This window comes from Athalia rosae, chromosome 4, assembly GCF_917208135.1.
Source record: "Athalia rosae chromosome 4, iyAthRosa1.1, whole genome shotgun sequence".
Lineage (NCBI taxonomy): Eukaryota > Metazoa > Arthropoda > Insecta > Hymenoptera > Athaliidae > Athalia > Athalia rosae.
In genome coordinates, this window is record NC_064029.1 from 14,407,189 (window position 1) to 14,419,868 (window position 12,680).

Sequence of the window (12,680 nt, forward strand, 5' to 3'; positions counted from 1 at the left end):
AAAAAAAAAAAAAAAAAAAGCAAAAAAAAATATAAAAAAAAAATGTTCGCTAATCTGACTGAAATATAATGAAATGTTGAAATTGAATTTGATGAAAAGGAAGAATGTGAAAAAAAAAAAAAATTTACACGGAGATGAATTCATTCGATGGTGTAAACTACGCTCCACGGTGGCTTTTTTTTTTTTTTTCCTCGAAGTAGTTTCAAAATCCCAACGAAAAATTCCATCGCCGCACAATTTGAAATTCGCAAGGAAGGACCGAACCCTCGATATATACCCTCGCTATGCTCCCATCCCGATCCCCATCTCGCATGTTTACCTCCTGACTAATCAGGATTGATCTACTTTAGCCAACTCCACCGGTTGGGGCGTACCCCCGTCCCCCGCCGTTCCCCTCTTGCCCCCCTCGCCCCATGAGTTATATTCGCAGGCGTCACGCGAAACTCGCTCAAGTCGATCTCTCGGCTTATAGACTCACCACCACCACCCACCCCCGAATTCTCCATTAGACCTGAGTTCACCCAGTTTACCTTTATCCTTAAAAATGAAAGATAAAAAAAAACAAGAGAAACAATTTAACCCCCATTCGATATACATCACAAAAGAAGAGGTTCGTGTCTTTCTTTTTTTTTTTTTGCCTCTCCGTTAGGATTTTCATTGTGTATTTCAACCCTTGATTCTTCCATCTTTCTTCTATGCGGTGAGAGGCAAACGCATTGATTTTTAGGGACGGAAAAATTGTCGCGACTGGGAATTTGAAGACGTTCGTAGTCGAGTATACCGTTACGTGCGGATGTTTCGTGAGCGAGTTTCTATTTTCGCGGGATATTATTTTTCTAGATAGAAAAATAAAGGAAGTTTAATACACGGTGGAACGGTTCCGAGCGTAACACACACCAGGGTGGGCACGTTATAGCAAAGGCGATTTACGTCGAGTGATTGGCTCCTAGAAATGGCGAGTTCATTAGCTCCCTACTGGCGATAAGGCGAAGGTGAAACCCACCCACTGTACCGTAATAATGGAAAGAAAATTTTACGATCCTCCTACATTTATTCACCTTAATACAATACAGGCAATTCCGAACCCTACGCCGATACAATTGCGGAAATTTATAACCGAGTGAAATTATGTCTCTCCAATTCACAACTTTTCCCAGCTTTGAATTTACGCACATATTATTATATCGCGGCTGTCCGAGTATTTCGCGATTCGTTTTGAAAAAAAATTTTCTCTTTTCATTTTCTACCGATAAAAAATTTTCGCGCAGTAGAATTGTGTGGGGTTCTTTTTTCCCTTTTCTATTCGCGTTCTTCTAATCGGATTCCATGGGTTTAATTATTCATTGAGTTGCACAGCAGCTGGCTTCGGCGAGGTTCGGTGAATTATTTGCCGTTCGGGGGTTCGTTCGTTCTGACCGCGTGTAGAAAATCTTCGGTTTTTCACACGCTCCGCCGATAAACCCGCCGCGTTGAAGGCTGAGGAAAAATTACGTCGATAGATAGACGAAAGTTCGTGAGATAAATCAAGCGATGCTGTGTGCAAAAATCCAGCGCATCGTATCACCTGAATCGCACCGATCCGCAGTCGTAATTTCTCACGCTAATTGAGAAATATTATCGTCAGTTGCGCTCGAATCGTAGACTCAATTTTATCATCACCGTCGCCCGCTTTTTCTTTATCGTCGTTAACTACGCCGATATTGAAAAAAAGCGATTTTCAGCAACGTTGTTATTTGTTTGAAAATAATTCGAGGAACGGCCACTCGAATGTATGGAATAATATTCAAGAGCACTCGCTTCGAAACCGCAATAACTTTTGCGGAGAGATAAAACAAACTTTGCCTCCACTGCATTAGGGTATCAAAGAGAGAAAGAGAGAAAAAGTAAAAAGGGGGGGAACAGAGAATGAAGTAAAAATAAAACGCGATAAAAAGAACCGTGGAATTGCAAAAAGTTTATCTTATAATAAAATTTGTAGTTATACTTAGGGAGTGTAGGAGCCAAAATCTCGTGTGACAGAGAAATTGGTGACCTGGGCATAAAAACTAGTAGTCACGGGTTGGCGAGACTACCCCTTACGGAACATAATCGACTCAAAACTTCGGGCAAAGCTCCCATTCCTCCCCTGATTAGAAAATAGCTCCTTGTCATGTCTGGTGAGAGTAAAACTTGCGAGTTTCTTGGCTAACGACGGGGATCGATCAAGCTAATTTAGCATTAACTAAACGAAGGTATAACAAGAGTTTGGCAGTTGCAGTGCACCGTCATCATTCGTCTATAAATGTTAGAGAAACTTAACGAGATCGCTGAAGTCGCGTTTAAAATTTTTGTTTCGCAATTTTCCCTCGTACAATATCGGGTGGAAAATAATAAGAAGCAGAGTCAGATGATGAATGAGAAGTGAGGGAACGAAAAGAAAAGTTCCACAGCTCAGGGGTATCGGTCTTATAAATGCAAGCGGGAAAATAATGTAATGGCCGAACGCTGCGTCGAAGTTCTTCGATATTGCCTCGTTCGTCGCACCTAAATCTGATCATTTTTGTTGCAGACTCTCATTGCCGTAAGCTGATCCAGCTGAAGTTTCAAACGGTCCTTTTCACAAGTCGCCATCTTCGCGCGCCACCACCGGCGCTACGGTACCTGATGGGCGATATTAAACCCTCTTTTAATAATCGAAAAAGTTTCTTACGCGTAGCGAGCGACAACTCGCCGCTTCGTTCCCCCCCCCCCCCCCCCCCCTCCCCCCCGTCCACGGATCTCTCTCTCTCTTCACCGATTTCTTCACGGTACTGAGACTCCACTAATTACCAAACGACGCTCGAGCTTATGAAAAAATTAATACTTATCTACTTCGACCGTGCAGAAAAAAAAGAAAGGTATATTCGAGCGATTTTTAGCGAAAAAAAAATTGAAAGCTCGAGTTAAAGTTGGGATATTTTGGCGAATTATCGTGGAGATTCTTACGGGAGGAGCGCGTAGTCGATCGAGGCAACTCTGCAGCATCACGTTCGGTATGTTGGCTGACTGCTAATCAGGATGTCGGCAATCTCAGAGCCGACCTCGCGCCAGAGGGGGATTCGTGAATCTCTCCTCTCTTCCTCCGGCTCTTTTCCCATCTATGGGGTTATTCTCTCTCTCTCTCTCCGCTCTTCTCTCCTCACTTATCACACTTCCCTCTCTCTCTTCGGAACGCGGGGTAAAGGAGAACGCGGAAATTCTCTATCCCACCCTGCCCTCCCCCAAGGACGATGTCCGTTCCGATAACTCAAAATAATTAAGTAGTTACACAGCCGCGGCGCCCCAGACTAATTGGGCAGTCACCCATTCCCCGATTTTCTCTACCTCTACAGTTTCCCGTTTCCATTCTCGTTCCCTATCTCGTATTTACCTTCTCCCGAGGGACTCTTTCCAGCTATATCCCCGAGGTAACCTCCCGTAGCACCAAGAAGCTGTCTCGACGCTACATCAGCTATCCCTGCTACCGACTTTACAACCCTTTTTTTTTTTTTTTCCCTCTTTTTTATTTCTCTCTACGAACTAAGTGGCAACATTGCGAAGTTTTTCTTTTTTATTAAAAACTCGGCTCTCCAATCTTTTGGTTCGGAGGTGAGGATCGCTACGGATTTGTTTAAAATAGCGAAAAACCGTGTCAATCGGTTGATCGAATTTTCAGCACACATCTGAAGTTTTCTCTTTCCTTCATTTCTGAGAAAAAAAGAAGATGACGAGATCCTGGAGTAAGAATTCGATTTCTGAAACGAAAAGCTGATACGATCTCGAAAATTTCTTTCAATATCGTTATCCGCTAGACGGAGTTGAGAATAAACCGGGATCGCAATATACTAACGTAGTGCACTTTTCACTATTTCTTTTTTTCACGTTTCCCCGACGGCGGCTAGAGCGAGACAAAATTGTTCTTCAAATATTATATTCGCGAGTCACAAATCAAAGTTAAAAATTTCACAGCGCCTCTGAGTAGCAACAATTTCTAAAAGTGATGCAGTGCAACACGCTTTGCTGCACTTTCATTAATTACCAGCTACATCAATCCTGTCCAGACTCCGCACTTTGACGATTTTCAGTCCAACGTTTGAGTTACGAGCGTTTTACCCGGTAACCGGGTGGGTACCCTACACGTATACCTTATACACTTGAGTAAACCGTTATTAAGGCAACACGACGTCCAAATGTTACGCTAACGACCAAACTGCTGTTATAACGATGACAAAGTCACCTGCAGGTGTTTCTGATAACTATCCCCCCTGCAGTTTGGTCCCGCGTTATGATCTACCTTTACACGAAGCCTGGCGGAAGCTTGGAAACCTACTTCATACGAAAGCTTATATATTAAAATTAACTATGGATACTGCGTTCGCAGATGCGGTGGCACCGCGTCGGTAGCCCTACGGGAGCCTTTAAGAGGGAACGTTAATTCCTACCGTGAAAATGTTTCTATAAAAGTATTTCAATCTGCTCCGCTAGGCTCTGCGTTTACAACTTGGCGAATATTACCTTATCCGGAAGCCCCTCTAGCCACGTGTAAACAGGGCTATACAGTTTGTTTTCTAGCTAAATCCGGAAGTTTACATCCCTGGACTCAACGCTCGAGCTCAGGGGGTAAGAAAATGTTATCAACGCGCTCCCAGAACCCCGAAACTAAATTAATCGATCGTCAGCCGCTATTGCGGACCCGAAAGATCCGTAGACGACGTAGGGTTTCACCGACCGGGTATGGCCCGAAAGCTCCCACGATTCGCACATCGCTTCCAGCCTACCTATCTCACTCGGTATTACGCGGGTGACAGACGGACGATATACATAGTATACGTGTATCTGAAAATATCGAGAAGATAGATTTTCACATCCATACTTTTTAATTAAAACGAGGATCTTCATTACTTACGGCAAAATGCTGCCGCTGCATCGCAACCTCTCTCTCTCTCTCTCTCTCTCTCTCGTGTATCGAGCTTTGCTTTACCTACACGGAGAAATGCATCCTCTAATTTGCGCTAAACATTTTCGTCAAAGGTATCAAGACTTGCACGCCGAGCTTTTCAACGGCGTACGGAGGTTTCAATGAGTTTTGAGGTGGTTTTAACATCGGTAGAGCGGCAGCCCGCCCCGCCTACCGCTGCTCTACGTGGCTCGCAGTATACCTACTCCGCATTTGTATTTTCTGGTTAGTATAATTCAGCTCGTTATTTCGTAGCCGCAAAACATCGGGCAAGGGGTATTTTCACCGTCGGTATACGTAGCCCTACCCACCCTATAGTTGTACCGTATTTCAGCAACGCCGCGAAACCCTCTCTCACCCTATTCACCTGCAGGCTCGAGTGTAACGCGAAAAGCTCGGCGCGCCCGAGCTTATTCCGGTTAATCCTCTCAGCGTTTCACCGTTTCGCGTGTCTGTACGTAGACATAAGGCGCTAACCAAAAACAGCACGCGGCTCGCCGAGATATTTTAATATATCTGGTTTTTTTCAGCCTAATTTCCGGCGTCGAAATAATCAAAGGACTGACGAAGGCGGACGTGTAGTTAACCGACGATCTACGAGGAATTTTCATCATTTGGGGAGGGGGGTAAAAAATGGAAGAGAACATTTTGGCAAACAAGTAGTATAAGCGTGTCCCGATACAACGGGCTTCTCCAGACTTTCTTATAGGTGTACTATAGATAGGTATCGGTATATTGCATGTACATCGTTAAGTACAGAGTCTTTCGTCAGGTCGAGACGAGACTGAAAGAAGTTTTCGCACTTTCTCGGTAACTTTGTTAATAAGCTTTCGCCCCCTTCCCTTCCTTCGATCAGCCCTTCTCCCGCTCACTCTCCTTCGAAACGTCTTTGAGGATTACTCATTGTTTAGAGGACGAGTAAAAATCCGTTTCCCGAGTCCGGGTATACGGGCGAGTGGTTGCCTACCTATCCCGCCTATTTGTTTCAAAAATAGCAAAGAAGCGGGAGAAGCTGACTGGTATATCTCTTCACCCGTCCAACTCTTATCCCAATGGGTTTACTCGGTGCCAAGAATACTTGTCAACGTCGTGGAAAACTTTCCCCCCCCCCCTCCCCCCCCCCATCCCTTATACACAAGGGGTCCCCGGAAAACTTTGACTCCAACGTCCCTCTCTCGCCTCCTTTGCTCCCTCAATCCCTGCGAACCGACCTTAGAACCCCCCTATCCCCCTCTACCTTTTACTCGGCCGACAAATGAAATTCTAAAGATTCGCACCGTTCAGCGGTTCCGCGCCATAAGCTCCGCCGAGTATCAAACCTTCCAGCGTCTGCAGTAAAAGTTCTATGATTTCCGTTAAAAGTCCATGTAACTACTCGAACCGGAGGAGACGGACTCGAGTCGAAAAACTAATGTATCCAACTGCGGGGATAACTTTCAGCGAGTGTTCTACGACGTGCGAAATATTTTAATTTCAGTCCACAATGAATCCCGTAATGTGGAATTTAATTATGCATGCATAGCTTCGCGTCTACGTATATACGTACGTGCATTCGTCTAGGTGTTCGTTTTGTCTGGTGTACGACGGCTGGATTCGCATGGGTCATTCCATGTATACGTGATATTCGTTGAAGGGAAGGTTTTCGAGGTCGTGTTCAGAATTCCATTAAGCGCTCAATGCAGCTTATTGCCCGCTAAAGTGTTTCAGAAATTACTGTGATTCAGTTAGTCGAACTGGTTCTAAAGTGGATGCCTGCTTTTCCCTCTCCCCCCCTCCCCCCCCCCCGCCCCCTTGCTATACGTACGTAGAGAGGAACTTACCGTACCGCGTTATACGCGTACGGCGAGCGCGAAGGTCCGACCCAAACAACGGCCGAACTACTAGCTCCGAACACTACATTCGCCGGCTGATTTTACACACGCCTCGCCATTTACCCATGCAAATTTCTTTTCAATACCCGCAGACGTTGTATTTTTTTCTCTTTTCTCTCGTATCGAAAAAGAGAAAAAGGCGAGAGACGAAAATGGTAGAAAAGAAAAAATATATCACGAAAGATCTCGCTGAATTTGGATAGCGTAAACGGTTTTGTTGAAAATAATTTCTAGTACATTTTGTCGCGGAGAATGGTGCCGTTCATTTGGGAGATTAACTCCGTTAATCCAGTAGTCAGCTTTTAGTGGAACAATCCTATGCACGGGGTAATCTATGTCGCAATGTTTGCCTTGTTAATATAATCTGTATGCGCAGTGCACATATACATAGAGACAAAGAGACGTGTACGTATGCATATACGGTGGTTGTACAGACTGCAGCGAGGTGCAACGATATATAAATGCATGTATATACATACGTACTAGAAGTAAAAGCCACAGTGTATATAATGCGTCGTGGTTAAAGTTGTTTGAAAATTGTGCTCCGGGGTAAATTAGACTCCATTCGGTATTCAGTATTACGTAAAACGTTGGGTGCTTTCGTGGCAAAAACGTAAAAGCCGATGCACCGAGCTGGCGCTCTTTTTGCCCCACGCTCGTTTCAGAATCTCGATGTTGCCGATGACCGTTGGTTATCGAAAGAGCACTCGCCCCTCCGACTCTTCTTTCCTCTTTTTCTTATTGCAACAGCGAGTGTAAGAAAGAACCGTAGTAAAAATCGAAGATATGATAAATTTTCTAACTTCGAGGGTTCAACGCGCTTATATCCATCCTGGCAATTGTGGCAATCAGGTTTAAGCAGTTCTGCTTTTTGCCGGAGGGCTTGGAGGATTAGTCCGTTAGGTAATCGTGTAATGTATTTTCCCTTGATTCCGGCAGAGGCTGGCGAACCCTTCTTTTTTTTTCCTTGATCTTTTTTTGTTTTTTTTTTTTCACGTACATATATTGAAACCGCACACGTACTTCGCGTGTGCGCTAACTTTCTAAGCTCAAAAGTTACTTTGTATATATATATATATATGGGAGGATGAAGTTCGACCCTTAGAAAAGTATCGCGGCGTATTCGAGTCGTTCGCGTTTCCTCAGGTCACCGCGTTGGGAATCGGTGACACAGACCGTTGAAAGCTTTTTCCACCCCCCCCTATAATTTATTTAAAAATCTTTGCACGTCCGTTAGACTCATTTTAAATTCCTTCACCGTCCCGTTGCGTTTCTTAAATTAAAGACCGATCTAATCCACCCGATCTCCTCCTCGTAGCTCTCGCAAAAAAAAAAACAAAAAAAAACTTCTCCCGCGGATAAGATCGGTGGATCCTTGGGAAAAAAATTTCAACTCTCGAACGATTCGAATCGGTTATAGTTTTTTCGATAACCTGTTTATAATGAATCTGGTCGTTGCGCAGACGTCGCGGTTTGCGTTACCAAGTCAAACAAAGGAGGTACCCGTTGAACCAATTCACGTCGGGCAAAACGCAAGCGACTCAAGAAACGTTGAGGGACACACCAAAACTCTGACTGGAGTCTTGCCCTGATGAGGCACCATTTGTCTACGTGACAAATTGGTAGTCGCAATTAGGTGGTAGCAAGTTTCCGTGTTATACTTGGTCGTGTGTGCGCGATCGTTGTCGTCGTCGTCGTCTGCCGGGAGAACGTAAACTCGCGGAACTGGTAAATTCCACGTATCAACCGTGCGGTAACTTTCGGAACAGTAAAAAATAACCCACGTAATTTACCCCTTCGACGATTAATTGATCAGCCGCGCATCCACCGCGCTCTCGCTACCCCTGCGGAAATCGCCGTTGGATGTATAAATCCAAGGAGGCACGCGTACGTCTATGAAGCGGAAACCGCGAAAGTACGTAGTTCGCGCGCTGTGAAGAATATTTTCGACGGTCGGTAGGTAAACGCCTACATTGAAATTCGAAACGAACGAAATCAAGGCTTTTTTCTGCCCCGTGAATCGTGATTATTATTTTTTTCACACACACACACGTCCATAACCATCGAGGGAAAAAAGATGATTTATTTCGTTTATTTTATATCCGACGGTTATTTGCCCACGTTTGACTGATTACTCTCTACAGCTGCTGACGATGAGAACGAATCGCAAAAATGACGTCACGCTTTTTGGCAGGGGTCGTATAATACAAAATCAAAAGGAAAAAAATAGACGACCGCGTGTACATACGAAATACATATATACATACATATATACACATCGTGAAAACCATTCTCTCGTGAAAAGTTACGGTCGAAAAAACCTTACCTGTATATGTATAACAACCGCGAATTGACGGTAATTTTTTACGCCGATACAGACGCGGGGTAAACGAATAGAGATACGCGTGTACGGTGTATGATATTTGAAATAAATTTGTATACATACGTTTGTACAAATGACGCATTCGATTCGGGGAATACCGAGAGATATACTATAGATCACGGTGAGACAAAATCTGAGGAATACTGATTTACTGCGGGGTGATGTGAAAGCGGTGGGAAGAGGGCGACGTATAAAATGCACGGTGTTCGACGCGACGCCATAGATTTCGCGTGATATCGGTGAAAAAATTTTCCGATATTTTCGTCTCTCCGAAGATTCCGAAGACGAGATGTGAGGCCTCGAGTAATTTCGACGAAGCGAGAAAACTATGTTGAAAAATTTATGGCGGCCCAGCTTTTTCCGTAGCAATAAAATCACATTTCTCATCCCTCAGTTTCTCGCCGCAATAGTAACAAGCGTGTCAAAAGTCAAGAGTCGAGGCGTCGTCGAGTCTAGCTGCGGGGCATAATCCGCTGCACCTCCGTCTACACGTATAATAACCGTGTTCCACGTATATCTCAACGGCACGAAAATAAGAAGGCCAAAAAAAAATCCTCGCAGAATTCGTCCGCAGACTACTTGTGGGCTTTGAGAGAAAGGAGGAAAATTAAAAACTAAAATGTAAAAAAAAATAATAAAAAAAATATTCCACGAGGCGATTAAAAATTTTTCGGTACCCTCAATCATACAGGTGAAAAGTTTGGACGTAATATATATATATATATATACTTACACCCTGAATTGCTAGGGTAGCAGACGAACGACCGGCGCTCGAGCGTTCTAACCGTGTTGAAAAAAAGAGAAAAAGTGAAAAGTAGAAAAAAAAAACAAAAAAACAAAAAAACAAAAAAAGAAAACTCTACCAACTTCTTTTTCACGGTTCGCAAAAATGGAGAAAAAGGAAGAGAAAAAGAAAAAATCTTTGTGTAAAAACAAAGAAGTATATATATCCACCCGACTCAGGGAGCTATATATTACACCGTTGTATACCACCTATTATGCGAATTGTGCCCTGTACCCACCCAGAAGCCCCCAACAAGAAGGTACAACGGCAAACAATGCCACCAGACGTTGAAATATTGCAGAAGCTCGGAGTAGAAAAGGTAGGTCGCTACTCAGCCGTGTGACGCCTCGCGTTCGCATTATAGCGAAAAATGGATAAAAATTCCCGGCGTGGTTTCGCGAAAATTCGTCAACCGGATGGAAAATAGTGTGGTCTATTTTTTTCGCAACGTTTTCAGATATTTCAAACAACGTCGTTTGGGGTGAGATGTAAAAAAAAAAAACAAAAAAAAAAAAAAAAAGGAAAAAGTAGACTCGAAAGGTGAAAAGAGGAACGAAAAAAAAAAAAAAAAAGGGCGAACGATAATTCTTCGACAAATAACGGAGGGGGGTGGGTCACGCGATGAAAATTAAAAAGTTGCTCAACAATGGGTACGCGAATACCTACTCGAGGAGAGACTACTAGCTGCAGGTTCTTGAGAACGAAAAAAGGGGTAAGGTAAGGGAGGTATAAGGGAGGAATAAAAGAATAGAAAGGAGAAGGACGAGATGAAGGAGGCGGAGAAGAAGAAGAACGCGGCTGCTAGAGGCTTTATTAATTAAGCTTCTGGGGTGGCGCGGGCACCAGCTGGGAAGAGGTTGTCCCATCTACCACCGGATCTCAACGTCTAGAAACCTGGAAGACCCTTAACTTTTCGCGAATGTATAGGTATATGTATAAAGGCCCCGGTGTTCCCCGTATTTCCATATAACACCGGCGCGCATTATTTTCTTCTTTTATTAGGTGTAATATAGAAGTACGCCGGAGCGACGACACGCAGGTGAAGGTGAAGAAGAAAAAAGTAAATGAAAAAAAAAAAAATTAAGTTACTTATGCGCGACTAAATTTACCACTTCTATTTTCTTTTCTTTTTTTTTTTTTTCTTTTTTTTATCTTTTATCAACTACCCTCTTTTTTTTGTTGCAGTTTATTTTCTTCTTTAATTATGCTACCGCAGGCGTTTCAACGGCTTAGATTATCACATCAACGTGAAATGAGCTCCTCGTTAAACTGGCGAGCGTAGTTTTTTCGAAAACTTTTTACGTATATGCATGTATACAGGAAATACCGAGCAACATTTTTCCATAATATTATACCCACCGTTATCCGCGGGCAAGTAATTATTCACACATGATATGAAATTGGCACATTATATGAAATTGGCAATAAATAAAAATAATTGTAATATATTACCTCACCACTCTGCGTAATGCCAAGGTGAAAATTTTGAACCTCCTTCGCAGCTTCCCCTCCACTTATTCGGGCCTGGATCCATCCCACGTGTCGACAACAACCTCCGATACTATTTGTTATTACCTTATTTTTCGAAGTATTCCTCGTTCCGCAGAGGCGACGATTGTTCAAACTATTCTTCGGATTATGAATCGTAGCGTCGTGTAGCACCGAGAGAACGTTCCCTTCCTCAGACGGTGGAATACTGCGTACAACGTCGAGCCGAGCGGCCGAGTCCGAGCTACGGAGTAAACAATGGGCTGACCTTTGGATGTTTTGGTTCAACCGAAGCGTGTGCGACGTCGACGAATACGTCGTTGTATGATTTTCGAATAGTAGAGGGGAATATATGAACTGGATTGTCACAGTTTCAGTTTATTTATTGTTAATTTCGTAATTAATCGACGAAAATTTTTGTTAAATTCGAACGGACAGCGTTTCGCGTTCGGAGGTTTATCGCGCTGTGAGAATGAGCCCAATCGGAGACTCGCACGAAATTCTTTTCTCTGGGTAGAACCATGACACGGAAAACTACGAAACAGTCACGGAGAGAAGACTTTGGGCAACAATACTTTAACCTCGGGGCTACGGGAATTCCCCCTTTTTCTACTCACCTTCTGGCTCACGTACACCAATCGACTATTCCGAAGTTATTTTATGCCATTAGTTACCGCTCCAAAGTTCTGGCTATACGGGTTTTCAATCGTCGTCCCTTTATGCCGTTTTATCGGGAGTTTCGAAATAAAATACCCACGGCCGCTCTCTCGCGTTCCCGCACTCCGCAAGGAAACTTTTCGCAAGAGTTTACATGGAGATACGTGTTCAGATCCGTACACGTGTACACACAGCAATTGTAACACACAGCTTTTCACGACGAACATACACGCGGATAAGACGCATCGGTGATCGCGTACGGCAGGAATGAAAATGGGCGAGTTTGGCCCCCGGTTGGCAATTCCTCAAAAACATGCGGCTGGCTACCCCACCCACCCGGTCGCAGCGGTGGTAGCAGCCAGTCCTACCAGCGGGGTATGAAATTATAACTATTCCGAGAACGAGGGGGGTAATTAAACCGAACTGTGGCGCGCTAATTATTTTCAATGTTTCGTCAACGCGTCCCAGGGCAGACTGGGTAATCAGGTGGGAAAACGCGATGACCCCGTCGAACAATGGTGCTTTCCACTGTACCTGTATAGG

The 12,680-nt window shown here is 43.9% G+C and overlaps 1 protein-coding gene across 2 annotated transcripts in view; it reads right to left on the reverse strand.

The window, feature by feature from the left end:
- The window catches only part of LOC105694078 (cubilin-like), a 57,206-nt gene extending 44,810 nt beyond the window's left edge, over positions 1–12,396 (reverse strand). Inside the window, exons 1-2 of one of the 2 annotated variants that reach the window (XM_048654547.1) lie at positions 12,098–12,396; positions 11,445–11,724 (exon numbers count right to left, since the gene is read on the reverse strand). The gene's annotated coding sequence lies outside the window, so the exon portion shown is untranslated. Of the gene's footprint in view, positions 1–2,964; positions 2,988–11,444; positions 11,725–12,097 lie in introns of those variants that run through there. The other variant, XM_048654549.1, reaches the window with a different exon arrangement.
- Between the last annotated feature and the right edge of the window lie 284 nt (positions 12,397–12,680).